The sequence below is a fragment of the Bombina bombina genome, chromosome 4 (genome assembly GCF_027579735.1).
Source record: "Bombina bombina isolate aBomBom1 chromosome 4, aBomBom1.pri, whole genome shotgun sequence".
Lineage (NCBI taxonomy): Eukaryota > Metazoa > Chordata > Amphibia > Anura > Bombinatoridae > Bombina > Bombina bombina.
Window position 1 is genome coordinate 248,927,515 of NC_069502.1, and position 23,839 is coordinate 248,951,353.

A 23,839-nucleotide genomic window follows, 5' to 3' on the forward strand; every position below is an offset into this window, starting at 1 on the left:
CCCTGCAAAAGGCCCTTTTAAGGGCTATTGGTAGTTTATTGTAGGCTAGGAGTTTTTTTATTTTGGGGGGGCTTTTTTATTTTGATAGGGCTATTAGATTAGGTGTAATTAGTTTAAATATCTGATAATTTCTTTTTTTATTTTGTGTAATTTAGTGTTTGTTTGTTTTTGTAATTTAGTTAATTGTATTTAATTTAGGTAATTTATTTAATTGTAGTGTAAGGTTAGGTGTTAGTGTAACTCAGGTTAGGTTTTATTTTACAGGTAAATTTGTATTTATTTTAGCTAGGTAGTTAGTAAATAGTTAATAACTATTTACTAACTATTCTACCTAGTTAAAATAAATACAAAGTTATCTGTAAAATAAAAATAAACCCTAAGCTAGATACAATGTAACTATTAGTTATATTGTAGCTAGCTTAGGGTTTATTTTATAGGTAAGTATTTAGTTTTAAATAGGAATTATTTAGGTAATGATAGTAATTTTTATTTAGATTTATTTTAATTATATTTAAGTTAGGGGTTGTTAAGGTTAGAGTTAGACTTAGGTTTAGGGGTTTATAACTTTAGTATAGTGGAGGCGACGTTGGGGGCGGCAGATTAGGGGATAATAAATGTAGGTAGGTGGTGGCGATGTTAGGGGCGGCAGATTAGGGGTTAATAATATTTAACTAGTGTTTGTGATGCGAGAGTGTGGCGGTTTAGAGCTTAATATGCTTATTATAGTGGCGGCGATGTCCGAAGCGGCAGATTAGGGGTTAATAAGTATAATGTAGGTGTCGGTAATGTCAGGGGCGGCAGATTAGGGGTTAATAAGTATAATGTAGGTGTCGGCGATGTTGGGGCGGCAGATTAGGGGTTAATAAGTGTAAGATTAGGGGTGTTTAGACTCGGGGTTCATGTTAGGGTGTTAGGTGTAAACATAACTTTTGTTTCCCCATAGGAATCAATGGGGCTGCGTTACGGAGCTTTACACTGCTTTTTTGCAGGTGTTAGACTTTTTTTCAGCCGGCTCTCCCCATTGATGTCTATGCCTTAAGCAGCGCTGGTATTGGAGTGCAGTATGGAGCAAATTTTGCTCTACGCTCAATTCTTGCCTGCAACTTAATGCAAAGTGTATCACATGCGTGCAAATTATTGTTGTACAACAATCAGGATAATCTAGGTGAGAACCGGCACTCCAGGACTAAATCCGCTGGGTATCAGATCTGTAATTCTATTAATGACAGGCAAACATATGACAGTAGCGATTGTCTGTATATATGCAATCAGGCACTCCAGGACCAAATCCGCTGGGTATCAGATCTGACAGTATGACATATGACAGTAGCGGTCGTCTGTATATATGCAATCAGGCACTCCAGGACCAAATCCGCTGGGTATCAGATCTGTAATTCTATTAATGACAGGCAAACATATGACAGTAGCGATTGTCTGTATATATGCAATCAGGCACTCTAGCATAACGTCCGCCAGATGAAAAGTTCACTCAAAAATGAACAGAACAAGTCTCCAAACAACTAAGGCAGATGTATAAGCTGAAGGTATATTTGAAACAATCTCACCCAGGGTCCTACAAGTGTAGATATAGAATCACTTCAATTTGATGAAGCCATCAGAACCCGATACTTCAATAAACAAGCCATGCTCACCTAGAGTATCCTGATTGTTGTACAACAATAATTTGCACGCAAGATAAAGTGCAATTCTTTAACATTTGGATGCATTACTAAACTTTATTTGCTTTGCACAATTTCTGCTCACTCTATGCATGAAAATCCCACCTAAGAAGGACTGATGTCTTGTGATTCTATTTAGACTGGGGATGCCCAGTCTATGAGGCCTATTTAACCCCTTAATGACCGGACCATTTTTCAATTTTATTACCCTTAATGACAATGGCTATTTTTACATTTCTGCAGTGTTTGTGTTTAGCTGTAATTTTCCTCTTACTCATTTACTGTACCCACACATATTATATACCGTTTTTCTCGCCATAAAATGGACTTTCTAAAGATACCATTATTTTCATCATATCTTATAATTTACTAAAAAAAAAAAAAAGATAAAATATGAGGAAAAAATGGAAAAAAACACACTTTTTCTAACTTTGACCCCCAAAATCTGTTACATATCTACAACCACCAAAAAACACCCATGCTAAATAGTTTCTAAATTTTGTCCTGAGTTTAGAAATACCCAATGTTTACACATTCTTTGCTTTTTTTGCAATTTATGGAGCAATAAATACAAGTAGCACTTTGCTATTTCCAAACCACTTTTTTTCAAAATTAGCGCTAGTTACATTGGAACCCTGATATCTGTCAGGAATACCTGAATATTCATTGACATGTATATATTTTTTTTTAGAAGACAACCCAAAGTATTGATCTAGGCCCATTTTGGTATATTTCATGCCACCATTTCACCGCCAAATGCGATAAAAAAAAAAAAAGTTAACTATTTCATAAATTTTGTCACAAACTTTAGGTTTCCCACTGAAATTATTTACAAACAGCTTCTGCAATTATGGCACAAATGGTTGTAAATGCTTCTCTGGGATTCCCTTTTTTCAGAAATAACAGACTTATATGGATTTGGGGTTGCTTTTTGGTAATTAGAAGGCAGCTAAATGCCGCTGCGCACCACACGTGTTTTATGCCCAGGAGTGAAGGGGTTAATTAGGGAGCTTGTAGGGAGCTTGTAGGGTTAATTTTAGCTTTAGTGTAGTGTAGTAGACAACCCCAAGTATTGATCTAGGCCCATTTTGGTATATTTTATGCCACCATTTCACCGCCAAATGCGAGCAAATAAAAAAAAAACTAAATTTTTCACAATTTTAGGTTTCTCACTGAAATAATTTACAAACAGCTTGTGCTATTATGGCAGAAATTGTTGTAAAAGCTTCTCTTGGATACCCTTTGTTCAGAAATAGCAGACTTATATGGCTTTGGCGTTGCTTTTTGGTAATTAGAAGGCCGCTAAATGCTGCTGCGCACCACACGTGAATTATGCCCAGCAGTGAAGGGGTTAAATTAGGTAGCTTTTAGGGAGCTTGCAGGGTTAATTTTAGAGATCAGCCTCCCACCTTACACATCCCACCCCCTGATCCCTCCCAAACATCTCTCTTCCCTCCCCCACCCCACAATTGTTACCGCCATCTTAAGTACTGGCAGAAAGTCTGCCAGTACTAAATAAGAGGGTTTTTTTTTTAATAAAAATAATAAAATATTTTAGCTGGGATGGATGGACCCCTGCCTTAGCCCCAACCTCCCTGATCCCCCCTCCAGCTCTCTAACCCTCTCCCCTACCTAATTACAGCCATCTTGGGTACTGGCAGCTGTCTGCCAGTACCCACTTTGGCCCCAAAAATCAAAGTATTTTTATTTTATTTTTCAATTAACTCTTTCTGTAGTGTAGCAGCCCCTCCACAATACCCCCACAATAACCCCACCCCCCTCCCCCTCCCAGATCCATTTATATTTAAAAAAAAAAAATTTACCTTTTCCTGGCTTTTTGCCCTCATTGGTGTCAGTGTGGCTTATGCGCGCGTGCACGTGCACATGCACGCACGCCTTGTGCACGCGTGCCGTATGCATGTGTGCCTCGTGCACACGCACCGTGCACGCGCACTATGTTCACGTGCACGCGCGCGCGTCTCGTGCACACGCGCACGCTCCCTCCCACCCGGAAAACGGCACCATCACTACCGGTGCAGAGAGGGCCACAAAGTGGCTCTCTCTGCATCGGAGGCTTGTAAAGGGGTATTGCAGGATGCCTCCATATTGAGGCATCACTGCAATACCCTCAGAGCTGCTGGAAGCGATTGTGATCACTTCCAGCACTCTGTTAGACAACTGACGTACCAGGTACGTCCATTGTCATTAACTGCTTGTTAATGCATGACGTACCTGGTACGTCAGTTGTCATTAAGGGGTTAACAACGGTCTTGCGGACCTGATCTGACAGTGCGGATCAGGTCCGCAAGACCTCGCTGAATGCCGAGAGCAATACACTCTCAGTATTCAGCATTGCACCTGCAGCTCACAAGAGCTGCTAGTGCAACGCCGCCCCCTGCAGACTTGCGGCCAGGTGTCAATCAACCCGATCGTACTCGATCGGGTTCAATTGTAGCGATTCCTGTCTGCCTGCTCAGAGCAGGCGGACAGGGTTATGGAGCAGCGGTCTTTAGACCGCTGCTTCATAACTGCTGTTTCTGGCGAGTCCATACGGAGCTTGATAAATGGGCCTCTATGTATTTTTTAATAGATGCATCATATAATATGTATTATGGTTACACAGTAATAAAATTGTTTCACTTTTTGCATTATAAACCCTTTATGTTTTATTTGAAGTGCAGGGATATCCAATTTATATATATATTACCAAAATACCATCATATATGTATAGAAATATGTATTTATTAATAAATAGAACATATTCTGAAAAACATTGGAATATGAAATATTCCTATTTTCATGTCGGGTTAGTGCACTTGAGAGTATGGGATCTGGGTTGCACGTGAGTAGGGTGTTTTTTTTTGCACCATTGACTACCATGGTACCATGGGAATACGTTATCGCACGCGCATGATATCCTAAATTTGGCTTTTTACGCGCATCTGGTTAGTGCTTGAGCGAAAACAGTTTACTTTCAACTTGTAAATTGCACGCAAAAAGGTTACTACTAGCGCAATTAAAGCTTGAGCGGGAGTGTTAAATAGCACTCCACTTGTAATCTGACCCTGTATCTTTAACTTTAATGTTGAAACAAGCCATAACTCTAATCTAAAGGAATAGGAAAGTCAAAATGAAACTTACATGATTCAGAAAGAGCATGTCATTTTAAAACACTTTTAAATTCACTATTACCATATTTACTTTGTTCTTTTACAATCCTTTGTTGTATAAATATCCTACACTACTGGGAGCTAGCTGGTGATTGGTGGCTACACACTTTTGTCTCTTGTCATTGGCTCACCAGATTAATTCAGCTTTAACTATGTGTTAAATCCCTTTGTAGGAGTTAAACACTCAGTTTTATACAAGCGATCATACAATAATAAAAGGCTCTAGCATATTAGAGCACGTACGTTTTGCACTTTTATATCCCTTTAATAATATGATGTAAAATGCTATTATATATTATAAAAAGAATATAACACACAACATTTGAAATATTTAAACTTTTTTGCAAATGATGTAAAAATAAATATACTGCTGTAGATTACTGGTGGGAAACAGTAAATTGCTTGTGTTTCATACACTGCAAACCACAAGGTTCCATCTCTTATGTCCTATTCCCACTAAACCTCACCCGGCAGCCAGTTCTGTTATTCCCTTATAATACAAAGCCAGTCCTGTTATCTGTATAAGCTACTATGCCACAAACACATCACATGTATTCATTTTCTGTGGGACTAATAAATGGGTTGTTAGCCACTTTTGAGGATTTGGTTGTCCTTCAGACAATTAAGCTGCACTTTTTTTTCATAAGAAAATGTCTTAAACTTCACCAAGGAATTGAACAGATTCGTCTTACCCAAGTGAATCTAAAGTTAATGTAAAGCTATTAATTAAACCTTATGCAACCACATTTACAGCATCCAATAAAATACCACAGAATTATTAAATTGATTTACAAGTTAAAACAGCACAGTATATCTGGATATGGTTATACTTTTTTTTTTCAGATGTATTTTCTTCCATTTTTAGTGCAAAATTCAAAATAATTCTCCTTAAATAACTTTATATATAATTTGCGGATAATAATTAGGAACTTACCTTCTTAATATAATAGCTTTGTCTCTTTGTTGCTGTAGCTGGACTTTGTGACTGACCACAGTGACAGACAGTTTTACCTTACAGTGTGGTGAAGGGTTATGTACCAGAAACCTCAAAGTTAGTTTACTTTACTCATGTTCTTTAAATACTCTGACATAATAAACAAAGAGGACAATCCGCGATAGCAAAGGGCATTCATTTGATGTTTTTGCTGACCCAACTAAGGTATACATTTGTCTACGGTTCATTTTTCTGTATACAAATTAGTAAAAAAACAAAACAGCACATTAAACTTGTAAACATTTTTTGTATCCAAAACTTTAAGGTTCAGAATAGCTTTGGTAAAATATATAGGGCCAGATTTACGATAGAGCACTAATTACGCTAGAAGTAAACTTTCTGCGTGCATCGGGTTGTGCTCGTATTATGAGTTGAAAGTAAAACGTTAGCACTTTTGTGCTAACCTGATGTGTGCAAAAAGCCAAATTTAGAATATTGCGCATGCTTTAACCTATTCCCCCCATAGAAGTCAATGGAGCAAAAAAAATGGAAGAAACCCAACACCCTACTCGTGCGCAAACATGATTGCATATTCTCATGTGCTCTAACTCAACATAAAAAAATGAATATTTCCCATTCCAATGTTCTTCACTTAGAAGAATATGTTCGGTTTATTCTTAAAGGGCCATAATACCCAAATGTTTAAACACTTGAAAGTGATGCAGCATAGCTGTAAAAAGCTGACTAGAAAATATCACCTGAACATCTCTATGTAAAAAAGAAAGATATTTTACCTCAAAAGTTCCTCAGTAGCCACCTCCCATTGTAAAGGATTTCTAAGCAGCATTTTAGTATGTCTGTCCTGGGACAGCTGAAAGGATGAGCCTCGTGAACTCTCATATTATTTCACCAATCAGGTAAAGGAAGCTTACTATGAAATCTCATGAGAGTTAAGTCAAATCTCATGAGATCACAGTAAGAGTTCATGACCTCAGCACTACTGATGCTGATTGGCTGCTGTTCATTTCTTCATTTTTTTTTTATTTTACCTGCAGCTGGGAGCAGCTGAGTATAACTTTTTACACAGAACTTTGCTGAGCTGAGGAAATTGTGAGGTAAAATATCTTCCTTTTTTACATAGAGATGCTCAGGTGATATTTTCCTGTCAGCTTTTTACAGTTATACTGCATTAGTTTCAAGTGATTTAGCATATGAGTATTATGTCCCTTTAAATACATATTTCTACATATAGCTGATGGTATTTTAGTAACATATATATTTATACCTATACATATACATGATTATATATACTGTAGCTCTCTATATATATATATTATATATATATATATATATAATATATATATATATATATATATATATATATATATATATATATATATATCCTATATAATAAAAGGCCAAGTGTGTTTGTCCGAAGCTGTCATGTGCAGTAGAGACAGCACAAGGACAAATTTTTATGTTAAAAATACTGTTATACAAAATGCAATACAATCAAATACAATATTGATACAAATGAGCTCAAATATAAAAGATTAAAAACTATTTAATTAGCAGATATCTGTGTAAATGATAAAATATTTTATCTCACTGCAGTGGAAAAAGTTAAAAAAGAGTCACTGAAAAAGTGGGCTAATTATTGGACATCAAAAGAAAAACTTCCTTAAAAGTGCCTTGAAATGACATTTATTGAAATGTACCTTTGAAAGTAGTGTATCTCAATACTACTTGTGGCAGACTCGGTTGAAGATAATACTGTAGAGTTTAATGATCTTATAAGATGATTCAGAAAGGTGTACAAAATGATGATTAATGATAGGCTATTAGTAATAGCTCTAGTTCCTTAGTGTATGGCGTTCCCCAATGATCTTTAGGCAGATATTACAGTACAAGAATAAGAATAATATATATATATAATTAGGAATATCTAGTTATAAATATGTGCAGAACATTGGAATGGGAAATATTTACAGTAAATACACACTATAACACTTTATTAAATATGAATATTGCATAAATATGCTTTTACATGTTTTCATCTACTTAACTGCAAAGGGCTCCAATGCACTTATACATATGCTAATATATGTGTACATATGTATTTATGTGTTTATATGTGCATATATGTCTGTAAATACATATATAGACACATATGTATCAATATATATATGCATAAGTATGTCTACATTAAATTCCTTTGCCTGCCTTTTTTTCTTACACCTGAGATCTCATATCTTTGAGCCCTTATAACATTTCTGTGCAATGTTTTCTGGGTTTTATCTCGATATATACACACATATGTATCAATATATATATGCATAAGTATGTCTACATTAAATGCCTTTGCCTGCCTTTTTTTCTAACACCAGAGATCTCATATCTTTGAGCCCTTATAAAATTTTTGTGCAATGTTTTCTTTTTAATAATTATTAGTTAGTGTTATTATGAGTGTAACTGTATTGTCTAATGTATTTTTGTGACACTGGGCTGAAGCCTCCCTTGTGGATGCACATGCATCTATTACACATAAACTTACCTCTCTGTGCACAACAATATATCTTCCAGGAAATATTCTTGCTATATAGATGATAGTGCTAACTCTGTGATCCATTTTGATCTCTATCATCTCTCATATCCTTGATATTGCTAGTGCTAGCTTCCCTCTAACTCCTATATCATCTAGTACATTGAACATTGAACCCTAGTTCTTCACATTCAGCTCCTGTATTAAGTAGACATGTTTTAGCAAAGGAGAAAAGAAGGAAACAATGAATAAAATGAATAGAAAGAATAGCCAGGCGCAGCCATGATTGGCTTCATAATCAGAGGCTCTCGGTGATGACCTGATCCAACTATTATCTGTTGCCATACACAGCATCCAGAGCATTAAAGACACAGTTTTACTATATACCAAGGATTCGGTTGTTGTATTAATGACCCTAGAACTGTGAAACTCAGGCGTTCGCCTAATAAGAGATTCCAGAAACCTATGGTGATTCAGGTACTGCAGTCATGCTTAGACTGCTTCTTTAAAGCAACACTAGGACCATTATTATATTGACCCCTTCATTGTCTATCCATTACGACTAATACCCCAAAACCTGGAATAAGACCAAAATAAAAAACAGGGAGGGCGCTTCCGCCATTCGTTCCTGAAAGGTAAGTGACTAGAAAGAGCGCCAACGGATCGAACCGTATATATGATTACAGCGACCTCTGATTTAACCGTCTATGTCCTGTACAATACAGGATTGGATTCGTGCTGAATGTTTTTTCTATTTAAGACATATTCCTATACTGAATATTTATATTACATAATCTGAAGTTAAGTTCATCATAAGAATGGCCACTATGTTCTCAGGCTAATATTAAATGCCTTGTAACCAAATGGTATAGTGTTGGTATGCTCTGAATGCTTACATGAAGATTTAGACATTATATGTGGAAGTCAACCCACTGTAATATATCACAATATATTACAGTTATTTATACCTAGGTGTGGAATAACTCTGAGCTCTACCTTCTATAACCCTGACCATCGTTTTGGCCGGACCATTTGGGATTAACCACTGGTACTCCAACACTAGTTTACCTCTCTCTTTGCCGTAATGTTGTATGCACCAACCATGTCTTTAACAATATAATGTTGCTAGGGATTCAATCACAATGTTGAATCAAACACAGGCCTAAAGGTTTGGGACACTCATTTATTAATACTGCAATTCAACTTAGTATTGCATACACCAATTATTAATGCTGGTTTATGTAGTTATGTACCAATAATAATTCACTTTTGAGTTATATCCTAATCCTTATATATTGTATTTAATATTAAAAGTTGCTTTCTACAATATCTGGCATATTTATAATGTGCACTTATTCAGTAATCGCCATCTAACATTTTGCGGCTACATCAAGAGATCACTTTTATGTGTACCATTCAATGATTAAGATCCCGACACTCCAATGATGAGGATATGTTGAGAGTAATTATATTTTACTAAAACACATCACTGATATATAACAGTGATTTATATTTGACTGTGTTAACTTTGAGTTTAACTCTCCTCAGCATAACCACCACTGTGTTAATGTGTGGATGCGGTACTGATTAGGTGAAAATTAATTGAGAGCCCAATTGTTACTCTTGCCAACCACTGAAGGTATTATCATACCTCTAGCTTTATAAGTCTGCTAGTGATGTCCTTTTAGTTAGGCATAATTATTGGTCATTTATAAGTCAATAATTTCTAAATAAACCATCGCACACAGCTGTATAATCAGCATTAGATATTTTCTATCACGCTTACTCTGCCCCTGGTCGTAATTTTAATTTGCACCCTGTTTTTTTAACTAATTGTCCTTTTGTGCCACATAATTTTGTAGAATTGATTTTTTTCTGGAATCTGGAGTGCTATTTGTGTATACTTAGGTGGGTTTCATCCCTCCATCCTTTTTTATCTTGTTCTTTTTGTTCGGTACATGTACAGTCCAAAAAACCACATTGGTCATCAAACATTCCAATACAAACACCCTTAGCAGTCATCTAACCAGAGGTAAATTGGCAGTCAGGTTGTAGATTGCGTAAACCACTCCCATGTTGTCTGAATGAAAGCACACCCAATTATTACTCAGTTCATGAGCCCAGACTCGCAGAACCACCACCAACGGGATAAGTTCCAAGAAAGTCAGGTTCTTTGTCAAACCAACATCCTCCCAACTGTCTGGCCAGACATCCGCACACCATTTCCCATTAAGGTAAGCTCCAAAACCATAAGCTCCCGCTGCATCCGTAAAAAGACATAATTTATCATCCAATCAGCCAACCTCTTGAACCAGCAAACGACCTTTAAAGTCTTTCAAGAACGCTGCCCAGACCTTCAGCTCCTGCTTCAATTCTTTTGTCAATCTAATGTGGTGATAGGGGGCCGTAACACCCACAGTAGCCAAGGACAGCCTCCAACAGAAAACCCTTCCTACTGGGATAATACGACAAGCAAAATGTAGCTTCCCAAGTAATGACTAAAGCTGACGAAGCTTAATCTTCTCCAAACCCAAAACAATCTGAATGGATTCCCTTAAATCTTTCACCTTATCCCAAGGGAGCCGACACTTCATCAACTCGGAGTCCACCTCGATACCCAGAAATGTCCCTCAGATTTTTCTTCAGCCACAGGGACTCCAAAGTCCTCCGCCACCAAACCAAACATATCCACCAACCTCTGACAAACTAACGCCTAGATCACGAGTTTTGGCGGTAAGGCTGTGCGGTGCTAAAGAGCCTTTTTTTCTTACCGCTGCCTTAAGACAACACTGGTATTATGAGTTTTCTACAAGCCGGCGTTAGCCTCAGAAAAGTGAGCGTTGAGCAAAATTTAGCTCCACATCTCACCTCGATACCAGCGCTGCTTACGGTAGCGGTAAGCAGGTAAAACGTGCTTGTGCACGATTTCCCCATAGGAAACAATGGGGCTGAGTGGGCTGAAAAAAAACCTAACACCTGCAAAAAAGCAGCGTTCAGTTCCTAACGCAGCCCCATTGATTCATATGGGGAAATAAAAGTTATGTCTACACCTAACACCCTAACATGAACCCTGAGTCTAAACACCACTAATCTTACACTTATTAACCCCTAATCTGCCGCCCCCGACATCGTCGCCACCTGCATTATACTATTAACCCCTAATCTGCCGCTCCGGACACCGCCGCCACCTACATTATAGTTATAAACCCCTAATCTGCTGCCCCCAACATCGCCGCCACCTACATTATAGTTATTAACCCCTAATCTGCCCCCCCCAACATCGCCGCAACTATATTAAATTAATTAACCCTTAATCTGCCGCCGCCAACGTCGCTGCCACTATAATAAAGTTATTAATCCCTAAACCTAAGTCTGACCCTAACCCTAACACCCCCCTAATTTAAATATAATTTAAATACATCAAAATAAAATAACTATAATTAAATAAATTATTCCTATTTAAAACTAAATACTTACCTATAAAATAAACCATAAGATAGCTACAATATAACTAATAGTTACATTTGTATCTAGCTTATGATTTATTTTATTTTACAGGCAACTTTGTATTTATTTTAACTAGGTACAATAGCTATTAAATAGTTATTAACTATTTAATAGCTACCTAGCTAAAATAAGTACAAAATTACCTGTAAAATAAATCCTAACCTAAGTTACAATTACACCTAACACTACACTATAATTAAACTAATTACCTAAACTACCTACAATTAATTACAATTAAATTCAATAAACTAAATTATGAAGAAAACCCCCCCACTAAATTACAGAAAAAAAATACAAGAAGTTTAAACTAATTACACCTAATCTAAGCCCCTTAATAAAATAAAAAAGTCCCCCAAAATAATAAAATGCCCTACCCTATACTAAATTACAAATAGCCCTTAAAAGGGCCTTTTGCAGGGCATTGCCCCAAAGTAATCAGCTCTTTTAAACAAAGGGATGGGAGTAAGCGCTAAAAAGCTTAAAAGGCAATGGTCTAGATATATAAAAACAGTTTAATACATACAATATAAAATATAAATTAACAAACTGATAAAATAGAATAAAATCATATGCATGGATCCATGACTTAGGTTACACAAGTTATAGAAACAGTCTCTAACAAAATGTTAAATGCAGGATATCAGGTGAAAAAACTCCGATTGCAATTGACAGCTATGATTAAAGATAAAAACAATTGAAAAAACAGGCGTTGTGTAAAACCCTGGTGTGGCTTCAAATCATAACTCAGAAAAAACAAATAAAAATAAAATTACAGAATCAAACAGAAAAAATGTCCACAAACAGAAAGAAGTGTGAGGTAATCAATGTGATCAAAAGGATGTACTATAAATCTAATAATAGTCTCCAAACTAAAAGTCAAATAATAAGTCTGATGATAAGTGTCCTCCAAGATGTCGTGAAGATGTGCTTAGTGTTGTAAATATGTGCTTGAATACAACAAAAGTTATAAATCCAAAAACATGTGTCCAAGTAAAAAATATATAATAAAAATATATAATAAAAATAATGTGAAAAATGCTCAAAACAAAAATTAGGAAAAAATGGATGTAAAATAGGTGAAGGAAGAATAAGAAAAATACATCAAAAATATATCAAAAATACATCAAGAATTAATGACCAGTCTGTCATACATCAAAAATAAAAAATAAATAAAAAATGCATCAAAGATACATCAAAAAATAAATGACCTGAAAAAGAATGAGAGAAACAATAGTGCAAAACTGTATGTACTCTATGCACAGAATATGTTTCCTAATTCTGTCTTTGAGGGCCCTTGATGTTTGCCCTAGGTACTGAAGACCACAGGGACAAAAGATTAGGTATATTACGTTTCTATCGTTACACTCTAATTGTCATTAGCTGTATGAGTTATTTTGCACTATTAAGATTATATATCTCTAACTCAAACAGCATTTCAATTAAGAGCTTCGAGTTACCAAATTGACAATAGAAACCACGATATGATACACTTCCATGATACAAGGTCTTCATAATACTGGGGCACTATAATTAACATGCACACAAAGCTCTATATAGGACAATTTTACTGTCTTCATGTACAATTAAGTGTAATTAATTTACTATACAGGCCCCCTGCTATACTCCTATGCCTGTCTTGTAGATCTGTCTGATTAAACAAATTAGCTCACATCATGTCATCCCATTAGCCCAATATCAATTGGGAACTGATCGCACTAATACTTAGTATTAATAATTGTGTTTACAAAATGGTTTTTACATATATACATAAGTTACAAACTATACTATGAAAGACAACCATTAAGTCATGTTATAATGTTTTCGATCTAATACCAATTGCCACTATATTAAGAATTATGAGCATACTATAATTACGCTATAACACCCACCATCTGATACATATTAAGGTTGTGAAGCATTTTTGACATAAGAATTACACTTACAATCAGCAACTTTTTTATTCTCTTTATTCACTTATCTTTCTGATTTTGCACAATACAAACCATTTGCCAAAACCCACATAGATATATTTGAGTTGAATCTGTAGAATATTGAAGACCATCACATATGCTGATACACATTCCAGTACAAAAAAATCCCCCGGTGGTACATAACATAACGTCACATCCGGGTACGGCTAAACCGGAAACTAAGAGTTTTAGTACATTAACATTAGAGTAAATACAATTACTCGATGTCACATGACAAAACGTCATATCTGGTTATGGCGATAGCGGTATCCAATAGGTATGGGATATAAAGGCACAGCATACGAACACCCGATGGTACATAGCGTGGCGTCACATCCGTATGTGATCAAACCGGATACTAAGAGGCATGGTATGTAAACATCAGAGGTGCCGGAACCGAATCAAAGGATACACATGTTTATCCTGATATTTCCAAAACCGGAAGTGATGAGATACGTTTTGTACACACGAGTAACCCGGAAGTAAAATATAAGATGTAACGATAGGGCGATCTGACAAATGTTGAACATTTATCTATATACAGTGAATCCAAAGTAGATCTAGAGCGGATACCCACATTATATAATACATATCCTCATATTGACACACATGCCTATCCTGATATTGCTAAACCGGAAGTGACGAGATACGGCTTGTACACATGAGAAATCCGGAAGCAAAACATAAGACATAATCATATGGCGATCTGGGAAACGCCAAACATTTAATTATATATTGAATATAATATGAATTAGATTCAGAGTGGATAACCATATTATATAATATATATACCCATATTGTTAGAACTATGACTCAGGATTAGTTACCCAAGAAGTTACAACACAATCTTGAGAGTAGACAATTTCCCAGAGGGGCATTGAGCTGAACAGGAAAGGGCGTACCTCCAATTTTGGCGCCAAAATGTTCCCAATCACTTCACAAACCACCCTATATAAGCTCCCAGACCCCACATCACAGTATAGTCTTGAGAAAGGCCTAACTGAGGCCGAAACGCGTTGACATACTGGTGAGCTTATTTCCAATTATTATCTACTGTGTACGTTCGATTTTGCACTATTGTTTCTCTCTTTCTTTTTCAGGTCATTTATTTTTTGATGTATCTTTGATGCATTTTTTATTTATTTTTTATTTTTGATGTATGACAGACTGGTCATTTATCCTTGATGTATTTTTGATATATTTTTTATGTATTTTTTTGCTATTATGGACATTTAAATTTTTGTATACAATATTTGGATTATCATATCAGCTGAATTTTTTTATTTTTTTGTTTGCACTATCTTGGATTTGATCACTTCCTTCACCTATTTTACATCCATTTTTTTCCTAATTTTTGTTTTGAGCATTTTTCACATTATTTTTATTATATATTTTTATTATATATTTTTTACTTGGACACATATTTTTGGATTTATAACTTTTGTTGTATTCAAGCATATATGTATAGCTTAGAGGATAGAAGGGAAAGAGGTGATATGATAAGATAAGATAAGATAAGATAGCAACTTTCAAGTACATTAAAGGGTTTAGTAAAACTGAGGCTGTGGGTATTTTACATAAAATGGAAAATTCAAGAACAAGGGGCCATGAGCTCAAGCTAAAGGGTAGTAGATTCAGGAGTAATTTGAGGAAACACTTCTTTACAGAAAGAGTGATTGATTTATGGAATAAACTTCCTCAAGCGGTAGTAGCAACAAACACTGTGGGGGACTTTAAAAAGGAATGGGACAAGCATAAGGCTATCCTACGAACTAGATAAGTTTATACTGTTAGGTAAGGTCGGGCAGACTTGCTGGGCCTATGGCTCTTATCTGCCATCAATATCTATGTTTCTATGTTTCTATCCTTTTGTTCACATTGATTACCTCACACTTCTTTTTGTTTGTGGACATTTTTTCTGTTTGATTCTGTGATTTCATTTTTTATTTGTTTTTTCTGAGTTATGATTTGAAGCCACACCAGGGTTTTACACAACGCCTGTTTTTGTAATTGCTTTTAATCTTTAATCATAGCCGTCAATTGCAATCAGAGTTTTTTCACCTGATATCCTGCATTTAACATTTTGTTAGAGACTGTTTCTATAACTTGTGTAATCTAAGTCATGGATCCATGCATATGATTTTATTCTATTTTATCAGTTTGTTAATTTATATTTTATATTGTATGTATTAAACTGCTTTTATATATCTAGACCATTGCCTTTTAAGCTTTTTAGCGCTTACTCCCATCCCTTTTTTTACATTATCTTCCTCTGTTAGCCAGCTAGGAGGCTATCTTGTGAGTAAGCTTAAGGTCCACCTTACATTAGCGCTTGGTTCATCCCAACCTTCTACTAATCAGCTCTTTTACCTGTAAAAAAAGAATACAATACCCCCCCAACATTACAACCCACCACCCACACACCCCTACTCTAAAACCCACCCAATACCCCCTTAAAAAAAACTAACACTACCCCATTGAAGATCACCCTACCTTGAGCCGTCTTCACCCAGCCGGGCACTAGTGGTCATCCGATCCGTCCAGAAGTCTTCATCCGATGGGGCAGAAGAGGACATCCTGACCGGCAGAAGTCTTCATCCTATCCGGGCAGAAGAGAACATCCGGACCGAGAGAAGGCTTCATCCAAGCGGCATCTTCTATCTTCATCCATCCGACGAGGAGCGACTCCATCTTGAAGACATCCAGTGCAGAGCATCCTTCCAGCACGACGACTAACGACGAATGACGGTTCCTTTAAATGACGTCATCCAAGATGGCGTTCCTCGAATTCCGATTGGCTGATAGGATTCTATTAGCCAATCGGAATTAAGGTAGGAAAAATCTGATTGGTTGATTTAATCAGCCAATCGGATTGAAGTTCAATCCGATTGGCTGATTGGATCAGCCAATAGAATTGACCTCGCATTCCATTGGCTGATCCAATCAGCCAATCGGATTGAACTTCAATCCGATTGGCTGATTAAATCAACCAATAGGATTTTTCCTACCTTAATTCCGATTGGCTGATAGAATCCTAAGGATCCTGCAAACAAGAAGTCATCGAGATAATGAACCATTGACGACAAATCCGAATATTTCTTCACAACCCATTCGATAAACGTGCAAAATTTTTCAAAGTACGAACATAATATAGAACACCCCATAGGTAAACAGAGGTCCACAAAGAACTCGCCTTCAAACTGACAGCCAAGCAAATGATGGCAATGCAAATGAACCGGAAGCAACCAAAAGGCCACCTCCACATCCACTTTGGCCAACAAGGCCCCAGGACCCGCCATTCTAACCAGATCTACCGCCCTGTTAAAAGAAGCGTATTTAACAGAAACCAACTCCGGATCGATGCCGTCATTGACTGACAAACCCTTTGGGTACAAGAGGTAATGGATCATACGGAACTGACCCAAAAGTCTCTTAGGGACCACCCCTAATGGAGATATTCTCAAGTTTGGCAAAGGGGTGCTGAAAACAGACCCGCCATGTGTCCCAGCGAAACCTCCTACAGCAATTTTCATCTTTTCTTCCGTTCCTCCTCCTTTTTTTCCTTTATCAACCTTGTCTTCATCCTTGAATTCCAACACCTGCTCCAAAGGCAGCAGTGAGAAAATTTCCAGAGACTCTCATTTTCAGATCTTCTCCTTCACCTCCAATGTGAGGTGAATCCCTAACGGGCCAATGGAACATTAACACTGACGACGCAATGACTCGTCCGGCACTTTCAACAAACTCCCAGATAAAGGAGCACCCATCGCCGATGCTTTCTTACTACCCGACTAACTAACCGACTCCCATGCCTTCGCGACCGAATAATCGCCACCAGGAACCTCAAAACTTGCCAAGATGTAACGATAGGGCGATCTGACAAATGTTGAACATTTATCTATATACAGTGAATCCAAAGTAGATCTAGAGCGGATACCCACATTATATAATACATATCCTCATATTGACACACATGCCTATCCTGATATTGCTAAACCGGAAGTGACGAGATACGGCTTGTACACATGAGAAATCCGGAAGCAAAACATAAGACATAATCATATGGCGATCTGGGAAACGCCAAACATTTAATTATATATTGAATATAATATGAATTAGATTCAGAGTGGATAACCATATTATATAATATATATACCCATATTGTTAGAACTATGACTCAGGATTAGTTACCCAAGAAGTTACAACACAATCTTGAGAGTAGACAATTTCCCAGAGGGGCATTGAGCTGAACAGGAAAGGGCGTACCTCCAATTTTGGCGCCAAAATGTTCCCAATCACTTCACAAACCACCCTATATAAGCTCCCAGACCCCACATCACAGTATAGTCTTGAGAAAGGCCTAACTGAGGCCGAAACGCGTTGACATACTGGTGAGCTTATTTCCAATTATTATCTACTGTGTACGTTCGATTTTGCACTATTGTTTCTCTCTTTCTTTTTCAGGTCATTTATTTTTTGATGTATCTTTGATGCATTTTTTATTTATTTTTTATTTTTGATGTATGACAGACTGGTCATTTATCCTTGATGTATTTTTGATATATTTTTTATGTATTTTTTTGCTATTATGGACATTTAAATTTTTGTATACAATATTTGGATTATCATATCAGCTGAATTTTTTTATTTTTTTGTTTGCACTATCTTGGATTTGATCACTTCCTTCACCTATTTTACATCCATTTTTTTCCTAATTTTTGTTTTGAGCATTTTTCACATTATTTTTATTATATATTTTTATTATATATTTTTTACTTGGACACATATTTTTGGATTTATAACTTTTGTTGTATTCAAGCATATATGTATAGCTTAGAGGATAGAAGGGAAAGAGGTGATATGATAAGATAAGATAAGATAAGATAAGATAGCAACTTTCAAGTACATTAAAGGGTTTAGTAAAACTGAGGCTGTGGGTATTTTACATAAAATGGAAAATTCAAGAACAAGGGGCCATGAGCTCAAGCTAAAGGGTAGTAGATTCAGGAGTAATTTGAGGAAACACTTCTTTACAGAAAGAGTGATTGATTTATGGAATAAACTTCCTCAAGCGGTAGTAGCAACAAACACTGTGGGGGACTTTAAAAAGGAATGGGACAAGCATAAGGCTATCCTACGAACTAGATAAGTTTATACTGTTAGGTAAGGTCGGGCAGACTTGCTGGGCCTATGGCTCTTATCTGCCATCAATATCTATGTTTCTATGTTTCTATCCTTTTGTTCACATTGATTACCTCACACTTCTTTTTGTTTGTGGACATTTTTTCTGTTTGATTCTGTGATTTCATTTTTTATTTGTTTTTTCTGAGTTATGATTTGAAGCCACACCAGGGTTTTACACAACGCCTGTTTTTGTAATTGCTTTTAATCTTTAATCATAGCCGTCAATTGCAATCAGAGTTTTTTCACCTGATATCCTGCATTTAACATTTTGTTAGAGACTGTTTCTATAACTTGTGTAATCTAAGTCATGGATCCATGCATATGATTTTATTCTATTTTATCAGTTTGTTAATTTATATTTTATATTGTATGTATTAAACTGCTTTTATATATCTAGACCATTGCCTTTTAAGCTTTTTAGCGCTTACTCCCATCCCTTTTTTTACATTATCTTCCTCTGTTAGCCAGCTAGGAGGCTATCTTGTGAGTAAGCTTAAGGTCCACCTTACATTAGCGCTTGGTTCATCCCAACCTTCTACTAATCAGCTCTTTTACCTGTAAAAAAAGAATACAATACCCCCCCAACATTACAACCCACCACCCACACACCCCTACTCTAAAACCCACCCAATACCCCCTTAAAAAAAACTAACACTACCCCATTGAAGATCACCCTACCTTGAGCCGTCTTCACCCAGCCGGGCACTAGTGGTCATCCGATCCGTCCAGAAGTCTTCATCCGATGGGGCAGAAGAGGACATCCTGACCGGCAGAAGTCTTCATCCTATCCGGGCAGAAGAGAACATCCGGACCGAGAGAAGGCTTCATCCAAGCGGCATCTTCTATCTTCATCCATCCGACGAGGAGCGACTCCATCTTGAAGACATCCAGTGCAGAGCATCCTTCCAGCACGACGACTAACGACGAATGACGGTTCCTTTAAATGACGTCATCCAAGATGGCGTTCCTCGAATTCCGATTGGCTGATAGGATTCTATTAGCCAATCGGAATTAAGGTAGGAAAAATCTGATTGGTTGATTTAATCAGCCAATCGGATTGAAGTTCAATCCGATTGGCTGATTGGATCAGCCAATAGAATTGACCTCGCATTCCATTGGCTGATCCAATCAGCCAATCGGATTGAACTTCAATCCGATTGGCTGATTAAATCAACCAATAGGATTTTTCCTACCTTAATTCCGATTGGCTGATAGAATCCTAAGGATCCTGCAAACAAGAAGTCATCGAGATAATGAACCATTGACGACAAATCCGAATATTTCTTCACAACCCATTCGATAAACGTGCAAAATTTTTCAAAGTACGAACATAATATAGAACACCCCATAGGTAAACAGAGGTCCACAAAGAACTCGCCTTCAAACTGACAGCCAAGCAAATGATGGCAATGCAAATGAACCGGAAGCAACCAAAAGGCCACCTCCACATCCACTTTGGCCAACAAGGCCCCAGGACCCGCCATTCTAACCAGATCTACCGCCCTGTTAAAAGAAGCGTATTTAACAGAAACCAACTCCGGATCGATGCCGTCATTGACTGACAAACCCTTTGGGTACAAGAGGTAATGGATCATACGGAACTGACCCAAAAGTCTCTTAGGGACCACCCCTAATGGAGATATTCTCAAGTTTGGCAAAGGGGTGCTGAAAACAGACCCGCCATGTGTCCCAGCGAAACCTCCTACAGCAATTTTCATCTTTTCTTCCGTTCCTCCTCCTTTTTTTCCTTTATCAACCTTGTCTTCATCCTTGAATTCCAACACCTGCTCCAAAGGCAGCAGTGAGAAAATTTCCAGAGACTCTCATTTTCAGATCTTCTCCTTCACCTCCAATGTGAGGTGAATCCCTAACGGGCCAATGGAACATTAACACTGACGACGCAATGACTCGTCCGGCACTTTCAACAAACTCCCAGATAAAGGAGCACCCATCGCCGATGCTTTCTTACTACCCGACTAACTAACCGACTCCCATGCCTTCGCGACCGAATAATCGCCACCAGGAACCTCAAAACTTGCCATGAGTGCCTTCAAACCAGTTAACAACTTCTCATACTCTCCACACACCAAACCAACTCCAGCTCCACCAGCCTTCTCACCTGCTGGCTGAGTTACCTGCCCTGAATCATCCTGATTGGCCAATCCACCATTTGATCCTGCTTGATCCACATTCTTTTCTCCACTCTTCTGGCTTGATTCCTCCTGGGCTGTCCTACACCCACTACACAACTTCCTGTGTGGGGATCGACCTCTCCCTCTCCTGGAAACTCCTCCCTCTGACCTCTCAACTCTAGCCCACATGGGCGATTGTCTCTCCGCTGGTCTTCTAATAGGGGAACGTGACCTATGCCGATCATGGCAAGAAATAGATTTCCTTTTTTGGTGCCTGCTGGGCTCCGTAACAGCTCCCGAACCAGGTGACTGTAAAACACGGAAGGGTGTGAGTGCCTGAGTCCCCCTAGTCCCCTTAACCTCTCTTGAACCTACCCGAGAATCCCCCTGACTAACTCTTCCACCCTTAAATCTACCCACCCCTGCCTCTTTGTCCCCCCCCTGCCAGGAGAAATAAATTACAAAAGCTGCGCCAGAGCAGACAATTCACGTACCTGACCAGCCGTATCCTCTTGCGCTAAGGCTAACTCCACTGCATCTTCATTCTCAAAGTCACTGCCTGCATCCAAGTCAAGCAGCGCCTCCGTCACCAGCTTCCGCTGTGCTATAGGAGCCTCTTCCCCACCACTGGAAAGGATGTAGTTCTTCAAATTAGATTATGAATATAGAAAAATATAAACATTAGACCCATAACAACAGCCACCTAACCAATAAAAAAGAGGGGGGGGGGAGAAGACAAAAAGAAAGAGGGGAGAAGAGGGGGGTAGGAATGAAGAAGAGAGAGAGAGGGAGAAGGAATGAAGGAAAAGGAATGAAGGAGAAGAAAAGGGAAGAGGGAGAGGAGGAGAGGGGGGAGAGAGGGGAAGGAGGGGAAAGGGAGGGAGGGAAGGGGAAGAGATAAAAAACCAGGAAGGGAGGGAGGGCAAGAAATACAGAGAGAGTGACACTTAAAAAACTCCCCACTAAATGCAACCTACCAAGAACACAACACCCCAGTAAAAAACACAATGTGTATTATTCAATTTTATTAAAAATATATTTATTTATTTTATTTATTTTTTAATCCCCCCCTATTCTCCCACACCCACCAAACATTTGAGTACCCTATAAAAAATTAGCTAACATAAAATGAGTGCCCTCCAACATTACCCATACAAACTACACAGGCCACTCACCCCATAACTAATATTTTTCCCCATATACCGCCACACTACCAGAAACTGCCCCCCCTCACTCCCGGACTTACTCATACCCCTTGACATTCCATGTGCTCCATCTGCTGCAACTAACCGGCGAGTGGTGATGAGTTCACCGCTCAATGTCAACACTTCACTGGCTCCCGCTGCTGCCTCTGCCACAGACCTACCAACAGCCGGCTTTCTCTTACCCGCCTTCCCCAACGTCCTTCTCCTGGATTTCAAAGACTCCTCCGGTCTCAGCTACCTCGGACCACCGTCAGACACCACCGCCATCCGCAGCTGCTCCTAAATCCAGTCCGGTCCCCTGCACTTGGCCAAAGCCATCAGCTCCTACAGAAGAGACTCCATCAGGTAAGTCAGCCACTTCCGCCGTTAGTTCCTGAAAGGTATGTGCCTAGAAAGTGCGCCAACGGATCAAACCCTTCCCCTATAAAACCTTCTACCAGGCTCCACCCAATGACCTAACACTAACCTCCTCATTAGGCCAATAGTGGTTAAATAACCCCTGCCTCAAGTTCCCCTCGTCCAGGGTTGACTCTTTCTCTGTGCTACATAAGATACTATAGAACTAAGCTTGTAGGAATTTGAGGATACTGTGACTTCTATGTAAGAGAGGCATCTTGTAAATCTATACTGGCACATGAATAGCTGTTTTTACCACAGACTGGATCCTGCACCTGACAGGGCTGATCCAGAGGATTCTGATTCTCATACTATTATTAGTCAGACATTAGAACATGAGGATAGTGTCCCTGTCAGTAATAAGATGCACAACCAAAGCAAGAAGTGGAAATCCCCTTTTCCATGTGAGAGATTACAGATTTGGGTGCCTGCATATTCACTTTAAAGGGACATTATACACTCATTTTTTCTTTGCATAAATGTTTTGTAGATTATCTATTTATATAGCCTATACAGTTTTTTTTTTTTAAATAAAATGTATAGTTTTGCTTATTTTTAAATAACAGTGCTCTGATTTTTAGACTCCTAACCAAACCCCAAAGTTTTATGAGAATACCATCAGCTACCTACTCCAGCTTGCTCCTGTTTGTGTAAAGGGTCTTTTCATATGCAAAAGAAGGGGGAGTGTCTTATTTCCCACTTGCAGTGGGCTTTCCAGCTACCTTTTCAACAGAGCTTAACTGAGAGCTTTTAAGTAAGTTTTTAAACAGTTTCATACTGGATTTTTATATCAGTATCTGTGCATCTTATTCTTTATAGTAGTGTCTATTACATGCAGTTATATGAAAATGAGTGTATACTGTCCATTTAACTGCTTCATTAATGGTCTCCTCTGATAACAACAGTGCTCAGTACTGTAAGATGCCTACCGCTTAAAGCACTGGTGTCCCCAAGCGGCGGATAGCAGTTGCTGAAACTGCCGGATGGGACAGAGAGTGCTACTAAAATCGCTACCTAAACATTATTGCTGCACCTAAGGATAGACAAGGGGCCATCACGCTTAGCTTTGCACTGCAGTCTGCCCCATCTTTCTTCTATCATGGCATGATCATTCGAGTCA

The 23,839-nt window shown here is 38.0% G+C and overlaps 1 protein-coding gene across 1 annotated transcript in view; it reads right to left on the minus strand.

The window, feature by feature from the left end:
• LOC128656139 (claudin-19) overlaps positions 1 to 5,872 on the minus strand; it is a 251,298-nt gene extending 245,426 nt beyond the window's left edge. Inside the window, exon 1 of the mRNA XM_053709865.1 lies at positions 5,784 to 5,872. The gene's annotated coding sequence lies outside the window, so the exon portion shown is untranslated. The remainder of the gene's footprint in view (positions 1 to 5,783) is intronic.
• Positions 5,873 to 23,839: the final 17,967 nt, after the last annotated feature.